This window comes from Chelon labrosus (genome assembly GCF_963514085.1).
Source record: "Chelon labrosus genome assembly, chromosome: 11".
In the NCBI taxonomy this organism is placed as follows: Eukaryota; Metazoa; Chordata; class Actinopteri; order Mugiliformes; family Mugilidae; genus Chelon; species Chelon labrosus.
The window spans coordinates 23,302,307-23,319,713 of record NC_140344.1 but is presented as its reverse complement, the minus strand read 5'-3'; the positions used below and the strand labels follow the sequence as shown (position 1 = coordinate 23,319,713).

Genomic DNA, 17,407 nt, shown 5'->3' with positions numbered 1-17,407 from the left:
CAGCCCCTGAGGTCAGCTTCGTCTCTGACCTGCATTCTAAGAGAAACCCCTTTGACATATCTGCCCACGACTGGTTATGCTTTCATGGTTCTGAATCTCAGTGTGAATGCTTTCTATTGCAGCACCAGCTGACTATATATCAGACTTTCCCACTGAAAACAGGAGGGTCCCAAGTGGCAAGAATAGAGAAATCTGATTTGTCTACCCAAGCGGCCACGGCTTGTCTGGACACTTGCCCAAGTCAGATTCCAGGGTTTTGTAAATTGAATGGTTGCTTAAGTCTTGACTCGATTAGCGGTGGCGAGCCAGAGGGAGGATGGAAGGATGGAGGGCAACCGTATAAAATAGAGCAGAGTGGCATCTATTCATCCAATTTAAGGTCGAACAAAAACTTAAATCCATTTGTTTATTATAAAAAGGACGCTTTATTGCTAATAAAAAGTTTGTGGTACTGCCTCAAAGAACAATAGCGCTTTCAAGATTTTTTTATTTTAGGGATGGAGGAGAGAAACACACACACAGTTTCAACCCACACAGTCATTCCATCGCTTACTTAACGCCACCTCTGACTCTACAATGTATTCCAGTCATGCCCTTCGCCTTCCCGAAGCCTCCGAGATAAAAACACACACTCGCGCTGTCAGACAAACGGCCCTCCTGATCACCTTACGTGTCTAAACACTACAGTCTGAGCTAGGCTTGTGACGGGGGGGGGGGGGGGGGGGGGCTTTTGTCAGCTCTCCCACTGCTCCATTAACAAACCCCCACAGGCTGCCACAAAAAAATCGCTCCTAATGACCCTGAGCAGTTTTCTTAAAATACAAAACAAGCTTTGTATACATTGTGCCAGGGAGAGTAATGCGATACAGTGAGGTATCGCCTCCGGTTCCAGTCTTTTATTAATGCAGGGTCCATATAGATGGCGGGATAGAGAAAGTGTCTAAATGTGTGTGTGTGTTGGGGGGCTCTCCCAGCAGACACCAGGGTTTGGAAGAGGAGAGGGGAAGGAATTGCTCTGAGATGACATCAGAGCCACAAACACAGCAGAGGCTGTGGCTGCAGAAACCTCAGCAGGAGGGTCTGGTTGTCTGTTTGGCTCTAGCTGAATACTTGCAGCGCTGTGGCCTTTCTCTCTTTCAGTTCCTGCACATTAATGGACCTGACTGTCTACGCGAAGGGGCAGCAGGACCAGCCTTTACGCCGACCGCTCGCCTGGCTTACTTCCTGAAAACCTTTCTCTGTGGCTCTCTCTCTACAACCGGAAAGATGAATGAACGGAAAACTGCTCGCGATTTGTCATAATATCGCGACCTCAGCATTTCATAATAGCGCCAACTTGGCATTATACTTGACATTGTTATGATCACAGTGCCCCAGACAGGTTATTTCTAGAAGCGGGTTCTCTCGTCAGATGTGGGATCCTTGCAGACATAAATGTCAGGGGGTCGACCAGATGTCAGAACTGAGCAACAACAAAACCATTTGACTGCTAGACCTGTACACAGACTCACATCAGAATGACAGATTAATTTGTACGCCTACGCTACAATTATAACCCGCTTCAGTTCCTCCGCAAACATTTCATTTCTTGTTTACAATCTAATACTTTATTCGCTTTAATGTCTCGCTCTTTAAATGTCAGTTCAACTGCTTTCACTGCTTCAGACATCAGCTGACATTTAGGCTGTTTTCAATTTTCACTTCCTACTCGTAAGCGCACGGTTCACCTGCTTTCAGTTCTTCAATGGCTACTTCATGCTCATCCCGATGATTTCCATAAACACAGGGCATTTCAGACCGCTAGATTTGAATCTGCCAACAGTACAAATATCCTATGTGGGATGTTGTTGTGTATGTTGCACAGAAATGACTTTGCTATAGCAACCCTAGCGCACTAACAACTCACCTCCATACAAAGACTGGAACAGAATCTACATTTTTAAATGATTTTTTTCCCCCCTTGCATCATTAAAATTCATTTGACCACTAGCTCATTTGTGTGTTATCACCCCAAACAGAAAACGGATCAACTGCAGTAGAAGCAGTAACCATGTGTGGAGCTTGTTTGTGAGAGTTTAAATATGTTTATAAAGCCTATTCATTAAATTTGGGGATTTCCCTGTCTGAATGTCCCCAAGAATCTGCATTAAACATTCACCGGTATCGGCACCTTTATAATTCATTAAAAGACTACAAGGACACACAGACAGAGTTAAACTCCTGGTACAAAATAGTCAAAAAGTCTCCAGAAATCCTGTCTGTCCACTGCGCTTGGGATGGGAGGGCAATAAACGGCGGGTGTGCAGGCTACCCCATAGCACATGGCGCACCTCAGGAATCATCAATGACGCTGTGCTACGGTCCCGTGTGTTATTGTGTGTTCAATGAGAGTGGCAATGGCACATGCTCGAACAGTAGTGTGAATGGAACCACATGCGTGACTGCCGTCTTTGTTCTAAATCTGCATCCCAGAAACCATGACTTGGCTTTGAGACAAAAAAAACACTTGAAGCGCTTAAACTGTATTCCCTATGATAATAATAATTTCACACACAGTATTGTTGTAGGACAAAAATACGTTTTGCAGGCTTTCTATACTACTCTTCCCACATCTTTTAGCCCCACTAAACACTCATCAGACTTCATCCCTACCAGGTGTTCTCCATCACTCCCTGGTCTGTCATCCAGATGAGCATGCAATCAGACCTCCAGTGCCGTTTCCCTCCCCCCCAAAACACACTGTTTCCTTCTGTCACTGACAACTGGAAAATAACACTAAACTTTTTTTTTTTTTTTTACCGACTTCGATAAAAAAAGTTTAGCGTTTGATTTGTGTTCTGACTCTGCTCACTTGAAAGGCAGCCCTGACCATGCTGACCCTACCCCCCAGCCAGTAATCTTTAGCCACATCCGTCACTGTGACCCCTGACCCTGCCCTTCACCGCAAATCATGTGACCAACCTAACATTTCAAAGACAGCAACAGCCTTCGGATAACTGCTTGCTGCTAATGTTTTCTCTTCCCGCACTGTGCAGCCGAGTTAAATGAAACAGTCAACCTGTCAGCAGTTGTTATGTTATGTTGCGTTATGAGGTAATGCTCGTTTGAGAATGTGCGATGGAGGCACATCTATCTTCTATTCGAGCAGGAAAGACGACCTTGTCTTATTTCCGGAGAGACTAATGACAGACGTTGCAGTGCCAACATGTGCAGTGCTTTTTCCATCTCTGTGCACATAATTAGGACAATGACTCAGAATAGGTCTCTTAAGTTTAAAAGACCAAAAGGATGACAAGAAACTAATAGTTCATGGCTCCTGAGAGGGCCATGCTATAAGTATCTTCAAGATTCATTTTAGTAAGAGAGTGTAATTTCTAGCTCTAGGGGAGAAATCCATTAGCACCTTCTCATTCTATCACAGCACAGGAATACCCCAATCATTTTTCTGAACCGAATCCCTGCACCAATGGACTCCAGCCTTGGAAAAAAAATAGTGTAGAAAAATGTGTGCGCTTATCCACACAGGACTACAGAGGATCCACACAGATAGACTAACACAAACAATCATATGCACTTATCAGGTGAACATGAGAGGAATGCAAGGCCGGGGTGGTTTGCCCAAGTCTGCGATTAGGGTGTGTGTGAGTGTGTCAAAGGTGGAGCTGAGGGAAGCCTGGGCCTCTGTCCAGACGAGAAAATGAAGCCAGCTATGCCTCAGGGAGTTGACCTGTTATCATACTGACCCATGCAAATAGCACAACAATGGAGGGCAGCAGGGCTCCGCTGCGTAGCCTCTTGTGAGTCAATGTGGCTGATAACTTGCCTACCCACAAACGGTGGCTTTGCACTCACTGGAAACCCATTGTGTCAAGGTGAAAGGGCTAATAAGAGGGAATCCATACGCTAATGAGTTTTCATTCAGCCGCCATCAGGTGTGTTTACGATTAGATAATAGAGCCGTCAACATTTTAATTAGGTTTAATTAACAGATAGTTAAATGTTGGGAGACATGGCATTTCATTTAGAAGACACAGGAAAGTACTATAAAGACATTTTTCAATTAATTTCTAAATAACACGGCAGCATTTTTTAAAAGTTTATCTTCGTATCTTTTTATCTTTTGTTCTATGTCTATGACATGTGAGACACTAAAAACAATAGATTTGTAAGCAGATGTATTAATTTATATTAACACTTGCCTTAAGCAACTGAGAAACAACTTCACCTGAGTAAGACGCACATAAATAATAAAAGGAAGCTATTCTAAAATTATAAAACGTCACATCAGACCGGCTAACGCAGCTTAAATTAAACCTAAAGTAAAAATAAAAATGATACAGCTGACCTTTTACTACTATTAGCCCACACCATACAAGAGCTACTGTTTTATTTTATACACTGCTACAAGTTCACCACATTCAGTTGAAAATAAATAAGAAAAATGTTGAATTTAAAACTCATTTATCCGTTTTATTGTTTTATTTTATCCTGTACATTATTGACGACCTTCAGCGCAAAGGTGAGAAAAAGTGCGATAACTGTCAAAAAAAACAAAAAACAATGAGCCACGAAGGATCAGGAGTCCTGAGGCAGAATGATACTCACCATCCAAAGACGAAAAGCTCAAAAGGTCCATCCACAGACTTTCACCGCTGAAAGTTGAGCATCTAATCTATTTTAAAGGCTGCTTGCGCTCTTTATCCACTCAACACACTACTGCAGAGCATATCTGTGCTGACTCTTCTGACCACCTGCTTCAAGCGAGAGTCTGACTCTTTTTTTTTTACCCTGCTTTCTTACTGTGTCGCCTGTTCCCTCCTCTCTTATTAAGCCCACCTCCTTTGCATCCCTCCCATTATTCTTCCTCTCTTCTATGTCTCAGCCTGTAAGGTGGGAATTGGGAAAATCCCAAAGCACTCGAGGAATCCTGCTGGTCTTCTGTCTGGATGTATCTGCTTCAAAACGACTTGCACCCCCTCAACCCCCCACCCTACAAGACTTTGTCTACAAATTCAGATGAATGCTAAAGCCTTGCCATGACATACCAAGCTAACAGAGACACAAGGTCACCTGTGTTCTATAAAAAAAAGAGGCAGATTGGAAACAAAGAATGAATTGATATCATCCAACAACACCGCATTGACGCCACTCCCACAACACTTCTCTTTCACCATCTATAACCACTCCCGAAAAGTTCTGTATTATACCCCCTGACCCAGTATCATGTTCCGCTGCCTATCAGGGGGCAGGGGCTGCTCTCCCACCCTCTCTCATTACCTCCCTTCTTCCAGACCAGCCTTAGTTAAGCCTACGCGGCTGCACGACCGCGTGCCCGTTAACTGCTCAAACCCCTGTCCTGGTTCACCAGTTCAGCGTGCAAAAACCCCATCTGAGTAGACACGAACATGCACACACACACAAAATCACTCCACTACCCTGCTGGCTGCAGTGTCTGTACCCAACGCCTGCAGGCCAAGGCTAACCCTCTATGGAAAAGCTTTTAATTTGATAACAGTGAGAGGAAGAAGACAAGTGGAGCGCAGGGAGATCCAAAATGGGGAGGGTGGTTAGTGGTGGGAGGGTAGGTGGGTTGGGGTGTTGAGTAATGTCATTAGACTACGACTGGCTTTAAGGAATCTCCGTTTCTGGAGCCCGGAGGCAGATCAATAGAACAGAGTGCGGGGAACGGCTGCTGGCAGCAATCCCTCTCTGCAACAGGAGCGGCCGGCTTGAAATCAAGACAATTGTGACAATCCCTTTCTGTAGAAAGGCTTGGCCTCACAATATCAGCTTGGACGTCTGTGTCCACATTTACCGAAAATGTTTCCTCCTCCCAATCTTTTATTTTTCCTTTTAAAGATATATTTAGAACTCATTACAGTACACAAAGAACACTCCCTTAAATAGTTGGCAAATGTATATCATCGGATTGGTGTGCAATTACCCACCCCAAGTATAAACATGCATGTCTCTCAGTGGTCTAATAATTAACTGGGAATGAAAAACACACCAAAAAGCCTTTCATTGTGTGGCTGTCCAGTGAAACTGTATCGAAGTAAGAATAATGAGTTACACACAGAAAAGAAAAACAGAAGCTCCAGCCAAGACACCTCGAAAACTCAAGTTCCACACATACCAGACGCTTTCTTTTCCCAACCAGCAGACAGCTCTTTCTACAAATGGCTCCGTTACTACAAAAGCTGACAGTGAAAACTTTACGTACCCTTTCACAGCGCTCCAGCGGCGTTTCTATTGTTAACACAGCTAGACTGCATCCTCGGCTGCAGACGCATGAGCACTTTGGGCAGGCCGAGAAGGCTTTAATGCCATGGTAGCCTTCTCCACAAACTCTGCTTCTCCTGCGCTAGCCAAACCCAAAGTGCCCATAATAAGCTACGACACACTGCTCTTTGCTTTGATAAACCAAGGAAACCAAAACAGTGCGTCAGAAATAGAACGAAAGGGCCACTACTCTTGGCGTAGCAGCAGGGACCCAATAAAGCCTAAATGTCACCCACATTATACATAGCACGAAGGACGTGACAGGAAGGATCAATCACTCATTGTGTGCTTCCACAGCAAATTAACCTTTAAGTAAATACGTGATGTTGAGGCTTAAACACAGAGCTTCTGTACCCTAATAGCAAGGATTTACACCGCTCCAATGACTTTCTGATAGTGACAGACAGTTGAGATTCTCCAGGAGTTATCTATGCAAGGACATAACATATCTGGTCCTACACTCTTCTATATACAGTACTCCCCTATGGCTTAAGAATCCCATCAGTGTTTCACATACACGGAGCCATCTGTTGCACATAGCCACAGAACTGTCACAGCTGCCACAGCGTCATAAATAATTAAAACTTAAATTGTGAAATGTTCAATCGATCCACAAAGCTGTGTCAAGAGGCGCACTTTTACATTCCATAAAGCATCCGTCATATAATATTGCACACAACCCCATTGCACGTGTTTGTTTCTGCGCTTGAGAAGAAAACATCAACTCAAAGGAACAAGTTATACGGATAGTCAGGTTTGCGGGGGTTTTCTTTGTTATAGGACTGAATGACTGAAATTTATTTAAATAAATGTGACATGTTTTGTTTTGAAAGTTAGCTTAAAATAAGTTTGAGAATATATGTGCAATGTGTGAACAAATAAAAGGGACGAGATGGAGCGCCATAGAAGACAAAAGCACAGTAGGTGCTGATCCAGTGCATTTAAACAACCAGTGAATACATTCAGCACAAATCTACATTCTGCTAAAACAAACAGATCAGTTTGACACTTGAGGAAGCACGACTGTACCTCAGAATATCAACAAATATATCTAGTCCTTGTTAATGTGATAAACTAGAACCTGTCGGAACGTCTGGGTAATTGACTTTATACACGGACTATAAATTACCTTGGAAATAGCCAATTAAGAGCAGATGCAAAACTGGCAAAGACAAGTGAAATGTGCTCAAAGCAAAGGCCAAGCTTTGTTTGTTTGCATAAAGAAGGCCACTCGATTTGTCTGATAAGAAAAAAAAAAAAACCCAGACTGCATCACATATAACTTCAAAGATCAAGGAGAACTACCAGGAGAAACACTGTTCAAAGTAGGAACATATATAATGCATTGAAACACACCATGCAGAGAAAGACAATATTCAGGATTAGTGCAAACCAGGTTACAACTAAAGTTATGGCATGTCGGGTGACGGCGTTAAAGTCTAGGGTTGCTGTTCTTGCACTGGTGTTGGTGGACTGATGATGTTACTCAACCCCTATCAGGAAAAAGAATCAAAATCCCAGAGCATTGGCAAAAACACAAGGGATGCACCGAAAAAGTTCGGCCAAAAACTGAAAATGCACTTTCGGGCCATTTTTTCGGCCGAAAATTGCTGCGGTTGTTGCTTGCATGAGTTGTTTCAGCAATAAAAGCCCAAAAATTTTCATCCAAAAAAACGAAAATGCCCTTTCGGTCCATTTTCGGCCAAAAATTTATCGCAGAAACAACACAACCAAAACAGTATGTTATGATTCAAGCTACAACCACAGCAATTTTCGGCTGAAAATGTCCCAAAAGTGCATTTTCGGTTTTTCGGCCAAAAATTTCAAGCTAAAGGATGCCAAACCCTGATAGTAAAAATGAAGCCACTATCAGGTGTCCAAATCTAATTTCCAGTTGACGTTTTGTGATCCAGTTAAATCACTACTGTTCATTTTAAGTGTCCAAATACCATGTAGGGTCCCTGCACACACAGTATGCAAAACAAGCATCCAATTTTCTAACACATCCAGTGCATTCAGTCTGGCACAGCGCAAAAGGATCCACACAGCCAGACGGACACAACAGGCATTAACTGACCTCTACGGCGCTCTGTTACTATCGATAGACAGCAATAAAGGCAAATCAGCAGTTACTGACTTACTTATAGTAAGTTATAGGCTGAGAGACGTTTAGAGGAAATGGTGCCAAGAAGGCTTCCAGCTGTTTTTCCGGAGAAACTTTCCGGAACTTTTTTTTTCCCGCTCCAAATGACACCAAGGTCGTGAACCTTACAGCTGCATGGATACAGTCAATACAGCAGTACATATAGGGCTGACAGACGGACGGACATCAACTGGTCAATTTCCCTTTTCCAGCTGTTGTCAGAGCAGTAGTGGCCCCAAGGCGTAATGATTAACGCTTCAGTCAAATGCTACACAAACCAGATGGTAAAGATAGGACAGCAGGGCAAAGTCCTTTCTCATCCTCTCAGAAGGCACGAACTCACACACAGCTCTCTATATTCACTTAATCTTGCATGCACCCAATGTTTAAATGATTTTTAACAAACATCCTGCCCGTCGTCAGGAAGTGCTGTGGAACTGTAATCGTAAAAGATGCAGACTTTCCTTCCAAATAGAAGAAAAAACAGCCGTAGAAAAACACAATTACACAAAACGGAAAGGGTTTTACAACATTGCTATCTTTGTGTGCTCAAACCATGAACGCAGACTAAAAGGCACAAGGCTTCCCTGGGCCTTCTGGAGGAAAAAAAATAAATGTCAGTCACCAGCTCGACGAGACAAAACGCCTGGCAACAAAAGAAACTTCTAATCAAGATAAAACTTTCCTTCCTTTATTTTAATCATGCACTCTAAATGGTGGAGGGGACTCTCGTTATCAAACCGCCCAAACAAGTTCACAAACACGACATTGTTTACCAACCCAGGGGCGAAACGGCGATTCCATTAGCAGCGTGCGTTTTTCTTTGCGTGTATGTGCGGGCGCCTTTCCACGCGTACCGCATGTATCTCCGATCCCGTGAGTCTGAAACATTCTGACAAAACATTTGTCTGGCGAAAAGAGGCATCAAAGCGCTCGCATGCATATTGACTCAAATCATAAGCCTGATCCCTTCACAAGGCACAGAGCATCTCACATATCAAAGGTCTCCCTCAAACACTCAATAGCATCCCCTTCAGCTCGCTACATGAAAGAGAACACTGTGGTGTCTTATGATATGCTGTGTTCCCCATTCACAGAGCCAAACTTCAAAGAGGCTTTAAAACCTTTCACTGTCCCATTGGACTGGTGTTTCCTGGCACTTTCAGTAAAAAATGATCGGGAGGTGGCAGGGTCATATATAATTTGGCACACTAAACGCCTTAACAGATTTGCTTTTTCTGGATCTGCTATTTTACACACTCTCCAGGGTTTTGCTGACTGGCAGAGAGAGTGTGAATATGTATTCTAGTCATCTAGCCAAGTCCTTATCACCATGGGAAAATGTCTAAGGACAGGCCTGTGTCATCCCCGCTCCAGGGCCCGTGCTAGTCTCATCTAGACTTCGGCTGCGGTTTAGCGGGAATGCTAAACTGCCAAAGTAATGCTTCTCGTTAATGGGGAATTGCGGAAAAATGATAGGCTCGCGTACCGTCTGTTCATCACTTTCCATGAGAGCCAAGCCCGAGGCTGTTTTGCCTTCAATGCCACGCAGTCTCCTCCACACTTGAACCATGTGGGCAGAACTAAGTAAAGTCAGTAAATTAAATTAGGCTAGCTGAGGGGGATGCGGGAGTGAAACAACACAAATGGACTCCCGACTGTTGGATCTGTTGTTTTTTCCGTCACAGAAAAAGAACTGGCATGTTAGCAACGGGTAGCTTGTTTTTTTTTTGTTAAAAGCACGGAGGAATTCATAAGACAGGATCTAGGCTGTAGTAACACGTTCAACAACCAGTGGAAATGTCTTAATATTTACGTCCTGCATATTAAGGTTACATCTAGAATAGCACCAAGAATCCTAAAGCAGTGTCGGACTCACAATGGACGGTTAAAAAAAAAAGGGGGGGGTTTCTGAGCCAAGGCTGAATTGCTGACATAAGCAAGAAAATTATGTCAGCAAATCTTCTTGCTGACATAATCTATAGCTTTTTCAACATGTGAAAAGCTATACAGCTTTTCACATGTTGCGGGAGTACTGGCCAATACCTATAAGTATTGGGTAAGCTATAGTAAAAATCACGCAAGAAGGTGTGTTCAGACGTATTTACATAGAAAGTGAATGCAGAGACGTGGGTGGGTAGAGTCACTGATTGAGACTACAAATTGAGACTGCAGCATAGTTGTGCGAGGCGAAAATGTTTAAACCTGGGCATAAATTCACACCTATTCTAAGACGTTGCAAAACAAGCAATTACAGTGACAGGATGTCAGTTTGACATGGGTGATTTTTACACATTTAAAGTCAGTTTTCACCAGTCAGAAAGAGTACAGGAAGTGATATGTAGTGTATAGCTAATTTTCTAGAAGAGGAACTTGACAACTTGTAACTTCCCATAACCAGGTACAAAGTGGTACGTGACAAATTGTTATGGATCGGATTTAAATCATCAAAAACAGCATGCGTCAGAAAATCCATGCTGCATCGTTCTTCACCAAAAGAAAATGTTAAAATTCTGTACAAACTGAGGGGTGGTTACTGTTTGCTTAGTAATCTTGTGCACATCCATCCGTCAATCCCGAAATCGGAGACCTGAGGGAACGTAAGCAGGGCCGATCCAGTACGATTACAGTTATGAATTCTGAAAACGAGACCAGCGTGCTAAAAATGCAGTCAGTTTAACGGAGAAGGGTGCACACCTGAAGGGGGCTCACTTTATCGATGTACAGAGGTGAGAAAAAGGAAAAACGGGAAGACGCTGGAGCCCAGTAACACAAACATCTGGAGTCCATGGTGAGCGCTAAAATCATGTGATGCGGAAAAAAAACAACAACAACACAGGACTGTAATAAAGAGAAAAAATAAAACACCCCTGCAGTGAAATTCACGAGACTTTAAGCAAGACAAAATTGCTTTGTATTGTGTCTGAAAACACCTTCAAATTTCCAAACCAAAATTACAAAGTTCTGGATACTAATTCTGACATGATGGTAGGTGCAATGAACGGAGTCTGGTTATAATGGAATTATCTGAGCGCATAAAATGTCCTTCAGTATCCTTCCATCCTTCTATAATTTACTCCTATGTTTGACAATGACAGGGGAAAGAAGATTGGCAGTTTCTTTTGCCAGACATACACCAAATAAAAGCTACTTATATGTTCCCATAATTTACTAAATGATTCTGTTTTTTTGAAACTGCTAGGCAGCTGGCACATCTCGCCCATTGTGCGACAGCGCGTTTGAGTTTGAATGACAAAAATACAGAGCAGCAAATTAGGATTAAAGAGAAAAGCAGTTGGCCAAGGACGCCGCTAGAGAACTGAACGAGTGCCAGTGCACCCACACACTGTGGCATGGAGTGTTTTCATGCCAGGCTGAAGAGAAGATAGGGAATATTCAAGCCTTTAATCAGACAAGATATTAAAAGAACACAGATAACCTAGATGCTTGAATTGAATATGCCTTGAACTTCTTGCATGCATTTAAGATAGGCACGGTCCCAGGAGTGGTCACAAGGGGAGTCCTGACAGGAACTCTAACAGAGTTGTTAATCTACGGACACACCAAAGTGACATCAAGGAACTACCGGCAAACGAAGGCCAACTGTGACGTCACCCGTGTCTAGAATAAAAAAGTTGCACTGGAACACACCGCAACGACTACAGCCAAAAGCCAGCTGGCAGACAGCTGGGACGCTAGGAAGAGCTGCAAACCGCCGTACAGAGCTGGCCTCTCCTGCATCACGCTGATCAGTTTGTCTGCAGTTTATATCGTAGAAAAGAACTGCCTTTAGTCTGTTAGTGTTCCTTACACAAAGATAAGACATCTGACCAAACGCTGAATGAAGTCAAGGTGGAGGAAATGACCGATAAATACCCCTGACTAGTAAAATTCCCAGCAACAACCCTGAGAAAACATCCATTATGTCAAAAAACTGAGCGATAACAATGTCAAAGAGGTGACATTCCAATGTAGTAGGGTGGCTGTCATCTTTTCTTTTAGCTTAGGCCCATTAGGGAAGCCTGTAAGCGGTCTTTCTCCCTGGCCCAGCTGGCTATAGAGCACTATTACAGGGAAGCTGTTTGGACTTTGACCTTGCAGCCCTGCAGAGTGCTGGGAAAAAAAAAAAAGTTTTGAACTCCTCTGCTTCCCGTCATTGAGAGATCTAGGAACCGGCCAGGTTGCTTAATATTCCGCCCTTTCCCCCACTGTTGGTGAGTTATGGTGGTCTAATAATGTGCATTCCAGCACTTGCAAGATTTTCCCAGTGTGGGAGCAGGTGTTGTGCTGCTTTTGATTGGTTGCTGTTGCTCTCCAGGGAAAAACACACAGAGCAAAAAAGAAAAAGAAATAAAAATCTATCACTTTTTCCCCCCATCAACTTTATTTTTTGCCATTACCGCTTCTCCTTCCCCCTCCTGTTTCAACAAATGAGCTCACTGTTTTTACAATGATTAGCACATAGGGGGTACATAACACTACTGCAGCAAATGTACAAGGTCTAAGTGGTTTGAGTGTTTTCCTTAAAATAACTACAAAAGACGCCACGCAGATCTGAAAACCAAACTCCTGCTAAAGAGGAATTCACGCATAGACAAAGGAAATAGAGGAAGACAGCATGGAGTATAAAGGCAACAGCTCAAATTACATGAAACCCCAAGGCAATTCATCCAACTTAAGTGCAGCATAGGTTTCACTGAATTCCCTGCAGACAGACAAACAAAACGAGTGAAAAATCCTTCTTACAATGCATAAAATCGGAGACAATACAAGTATAGAAAACGGTTATGGATATGAAATGCACCACAACTTGACTAACCTGCCTCGACAAGGAAAGTGGAACTTAAAACCTCAAAGCCATGCAAACAAACAGGATTGGTGAGAAAGCCATATAACAGTTCTGTCCTCCTTAAGTGTTCACTGCACTTTTCTGATGTTAGAGACAGCCATTGTACAGACTGCATACCTGTGATTGTTCGTGGCTGCAAGTGATATCACAGCGACAGCAGCACACAATGCTTTGAAGAGGACGCAAAGCTTAAGAGAAAGAGCCCCCACCCTACCCAAAAAAAAAAAAACAAACCTTCAAGGCAAGACCTCCTCAAGCTCTTCCCATTAGGAAAGAGAGAATAAAAAAAAAAAAATCACACCCACCACATAATCCTCCACCTGTCTTCAAAAACATATGCAGGAGTCGGGTTTAATTCAGTGAGAAGCCAGGTACACATGGAACGCACAGGAAGCTCTCCAACCTGCAGATAAACAGCCCACGACTGATTAAAACTGCAAAGCCTTCAGTCTGCCTAAGTAGCTTGGTGTCCTCGGCGGCGGGTGATTAGCCCGCGCTCGGCTTGGGGGTATATTAGACTGTCAGGGAGCAGTTCGAGAACAGCCAGCTGGTCCTGCCACAGCATCCTGGGTGGGGACGCAGTTCTATCGCTATGGAACAGATGAGCTCTGCAGAGAGCAGCGCAGAAGCCCTCCCGGGGCAACACATAGTCAGAAGCGTATTAAGACCATAGCTGCTCCAGGATCAATCAGCTTGATTATAATGACGGCTTGTCACCGATCATTACGAAGCAAACTTCTGGGCAATGTTAACGGAGCATTGCCACAAAAATTATCCACTATTACTTCACAGTTTTCACATGTAAAACCAAGTGTGCACATACCAGCAGAGGGCCGAATGAAAATGAACCCTAAGCAATTGTTACATTAAAGTTCAGGGTTTGTTATAAGTCAACAAAATCCTGTGAAGAGGAAAAGAGCTGCCAGAATCAACATGGCTAAAGAGAGGAGTCTATATTCCAGGGTTGAATAAATAACACTCTTAAGTGGTGCATGAAGAAGGGAAAGAGGCCTTTGTGTAAATGGAGTCACAGTCATGGTGACAATAAAAGTCCCTCTGTCATGGGTTAAAGCTCTTTAACCTTTTGATCCTCTACCCACTTAATGTGGTTTTTTGAGCCTTGAAGGTTCTAGTATAAGCCAAAGAAACCAGATTCACAAGCACACAAAAAAAAAAAAAAAAAAAAAAAAAGCCAAATGGAAACTTTCAGCTGTTAAAGAGTTTACTTGGTAGAATTTTTAGTTTACATTCCTGAGGTTGCATTCCCCAGAAAGTCAAACACTGGTCAACAACTTAAAGAAATTTTAGTTTCTCTTAATATTTTAACTGGGAGCACATCAAAGTATCCAAAACCAACAATGGTCTGCTTTTAAATGTTAGAAGAAAACTGGATACTACCCATCACAAGTTTTCCTTTTTTTTTTTTTTGCATTAAATTCATGCATTGCCCAACAAATTCAAACACTGCTGAAGGAGCCAATTGGCGGCAGGTATAGTTTTACAAATCTGGTGTCTGTGGCGTCATTCACGCGATGTGACACCGTTAGAGATGCATTTGACGTCAACCACCAATGACTGCAAGAACTGAAGGGAGAAGCAACTGCAACCTCAAGACAGGAAAAACCTATAGGGACTGTGAGGAGGCTGAAAAACAACAGATGTAACTTAAGTTCTATAAACACTGGAAAAAAGGAAACTTCAAAGGAAAGATAAATGACAGGGAAAAAGGTGATTGAATTAGAAGGATTTGCCATAGGTGTGGCCTTTGAACGATGGTGAGCGCTGAAAGAAGAGAACGGACTTATGCTGCATTCAAACTAGCAGCAAAAGAGCAACAAACTACAATAAATTTTCCAACGTAAGCCGGCAAAATTAAACGTCAAACTGACCACCACATGGGTGTGATTATTTTGATGCGTCAGCCAATCATATGAGCTTGTTTTTAACCAGCTAACTTTTAAACAGATGGCATACCAAAAAAAAAACATGTCAGCAGGCGCTTTGGCAACACTTCAGCTGCAACTCAGCAACAGTGTTTCTGGCCACACTTGTTTTGACAACTTGTTTGGCGTGACCAGCAACATTCTTGCTGGGTCACCATTGAAGTGCTGCTCAAGCCATGGCTCAAGTGCTCCTTGATGCCATTGGCGATATTATCAGATTAAACAAAAAAGTAGTGAAACAAAAAGCTGATGCCTTCACAACTTTAATTTGTTGCACATCTCGCTTGTCAAATAGTGACAGGAGTCGGGCGTCACCTGTCACTCCATATCAACAGCTTCCGTTGAAAATATCTGGCGGATTGTGGGTCTGTCGCCGCCGGTGTGAACGTAGCATACTCGTCTGTAGACCGTATGACATGCGTTTATGTAATTACTCCCACGGCCAGAAGGGGGAGACAAAAGTTGGGCGCTGTAGCTTTAATCTTCGACAAAAACGGTGAAGAGTTGTTATGCAAATGAAAGAAATTTGCATTTTTAGATAGAATTATACTGGGATGAGATGGGACTTGTGGTCAACTCTCAAGTGTATCAAGAGTGTAAATGAAAATGTGCCCAAATTCAGTCTAGGAACGTCTTTAATGGAAAATGTGTGGTGGTGTTTATCTGCCTATACGCAATGGTATATTATTTAAACCGTTACAGCAGTAAATTGCCGCTGCTAGCAGAAAAGAGTTTGTGAGCAACTTTCCAACCGGGGTGTCCTCAAACGCCTCCTCCTCCTCCTCCTCCTCCTCCATATGCATCAGAACAGCGGGGTTCTCGTTAACGCAGCGCCAAATGTTTACAGCGAGGAGCAACAACACCAAGGCTTCGGCGTGGACGTGCAGGCTAAATACCGCTCAGTGAGCCTGTAAACTTATTGCCACCATGGCACTTGGCAGCACATCGGTGTGCACGGGGAGCCAGGCGGGAGAGCTTGCAGTCGAAAGCGACGCAGAGCTTGGGGGGGAGAAAAAAAAAAAAAAACTTCCAGAAAGCCCCATGCTGCTGGTCCCCCGCTCAGCCGCACACCTTTTCAGCCGGAGGCTCAAACAAACAAATCCCGCACCTCCAGTTTTCAGGTCGGCTGAAATCACGGTCTCCGGCGTGGCGGTGTGATTCGGGCACAAAATCCGGCGACGCTCGCAAGACAGGCTCGGGACACATTTTTAAACCCGTTTCGTTTGCGGTTTCGACGCGGTCCATCGTTTCGAGGCAGCCACATTTACAATGAATAAGTTTCAACCCGCACAGCGACCGTTAAGTTACAAAGTGCCGCGATAGATTTGTATTGAATTAAGACAGGTTTAACGACTAATTATAAAGCGTAATTAGGAGAGATTAGGGCAAGGTTATAGAAGTAAACTTCACCTCGAGTTATGTGGCGCTCCGGGGAAATCCATGCAGCAATTTGCTCGCTCCCAACGTACCGCTGTTGCTCAACTTGTCGAGAGCCAACTAGCCAGCTGTGACAACCCGCCGTCAAGTTAGTGGCAAAGATGGCCACAACTTCCGGCTTGAACTTTCAAAATAAACCAAACGTTTTATTTTATTTTACTTTATTTTTTTCATAACGCGCAATTATAAATCAAACACCTAACAAAAACAAACAGATGAAGTTCACAATTAAGAAAAACAACATACATATTAATATTGGCTCCGTTATTTCCAAGTTTTTTTCCGTAAGTGATACACAAGCTTTTATTAAGAAAAGAAACATGGGAAGTTCCGGTAGCAGTACCCATGACGTTAATGGAAAAAGTCTGTAAACAAAGGATGAATGAATAAATATAGGTAAATGCATACGTTTTTCCTTATAGTATTAATTTATTTAATATATATATATGTTTTCTATTTCATACCTTTTTAATCTTTTACATTTATCATTAACTAGTTTGTGTGGTCAACTTATTACTTATACCTATATCAGTGTCAATTAAAATTATTGCACATTAATACTGGATAATGTTGTGATTTTATTTTTCTATAATTGTGCAGAAAAATACTAAAAGCTGATTCATCAATATATAAGTTATAGGTACAAGTAGCCAGGCTATACAAGAGATGATCAGTTGGCTTTTTATAAAACATACTGCACACTGTTAAAAAAATATATATATTCCTTTGTTTTTGAAAGAGCTGTGCCTTTGT

General features: G+C 42.8%; 1 protein-coding gene across 2 annotated transcripts in view; it reads right to left on the bottom strand.

The window, feature by feature from the left end:
- LOC311495414 (solute carrier family 45 member 3) overlaps positions 1 to 16,706 on the bottom strand; it is a 32,428-nt gene extending 15,722 nt beyond the window's left edge. Inside the window, exon 1 of one of the 2 annotated variants that reach the window (XM_084554846.1) lies at positions 16,628 to 16,706. The gene's annotated coding sequence lies outside the window, so the exon portion shown is untranslated. Of the gene's footprint in view, positions 1 to 16,325; positions 16,548 to 16,627 lie in introns of those variants that run through there. The other variant, XM_084554847.1, reaches the window with a different exon arrangement.
- Between the last annotated feature and the right edge of the window lie 701 nt (positions 16,707 to 17,407).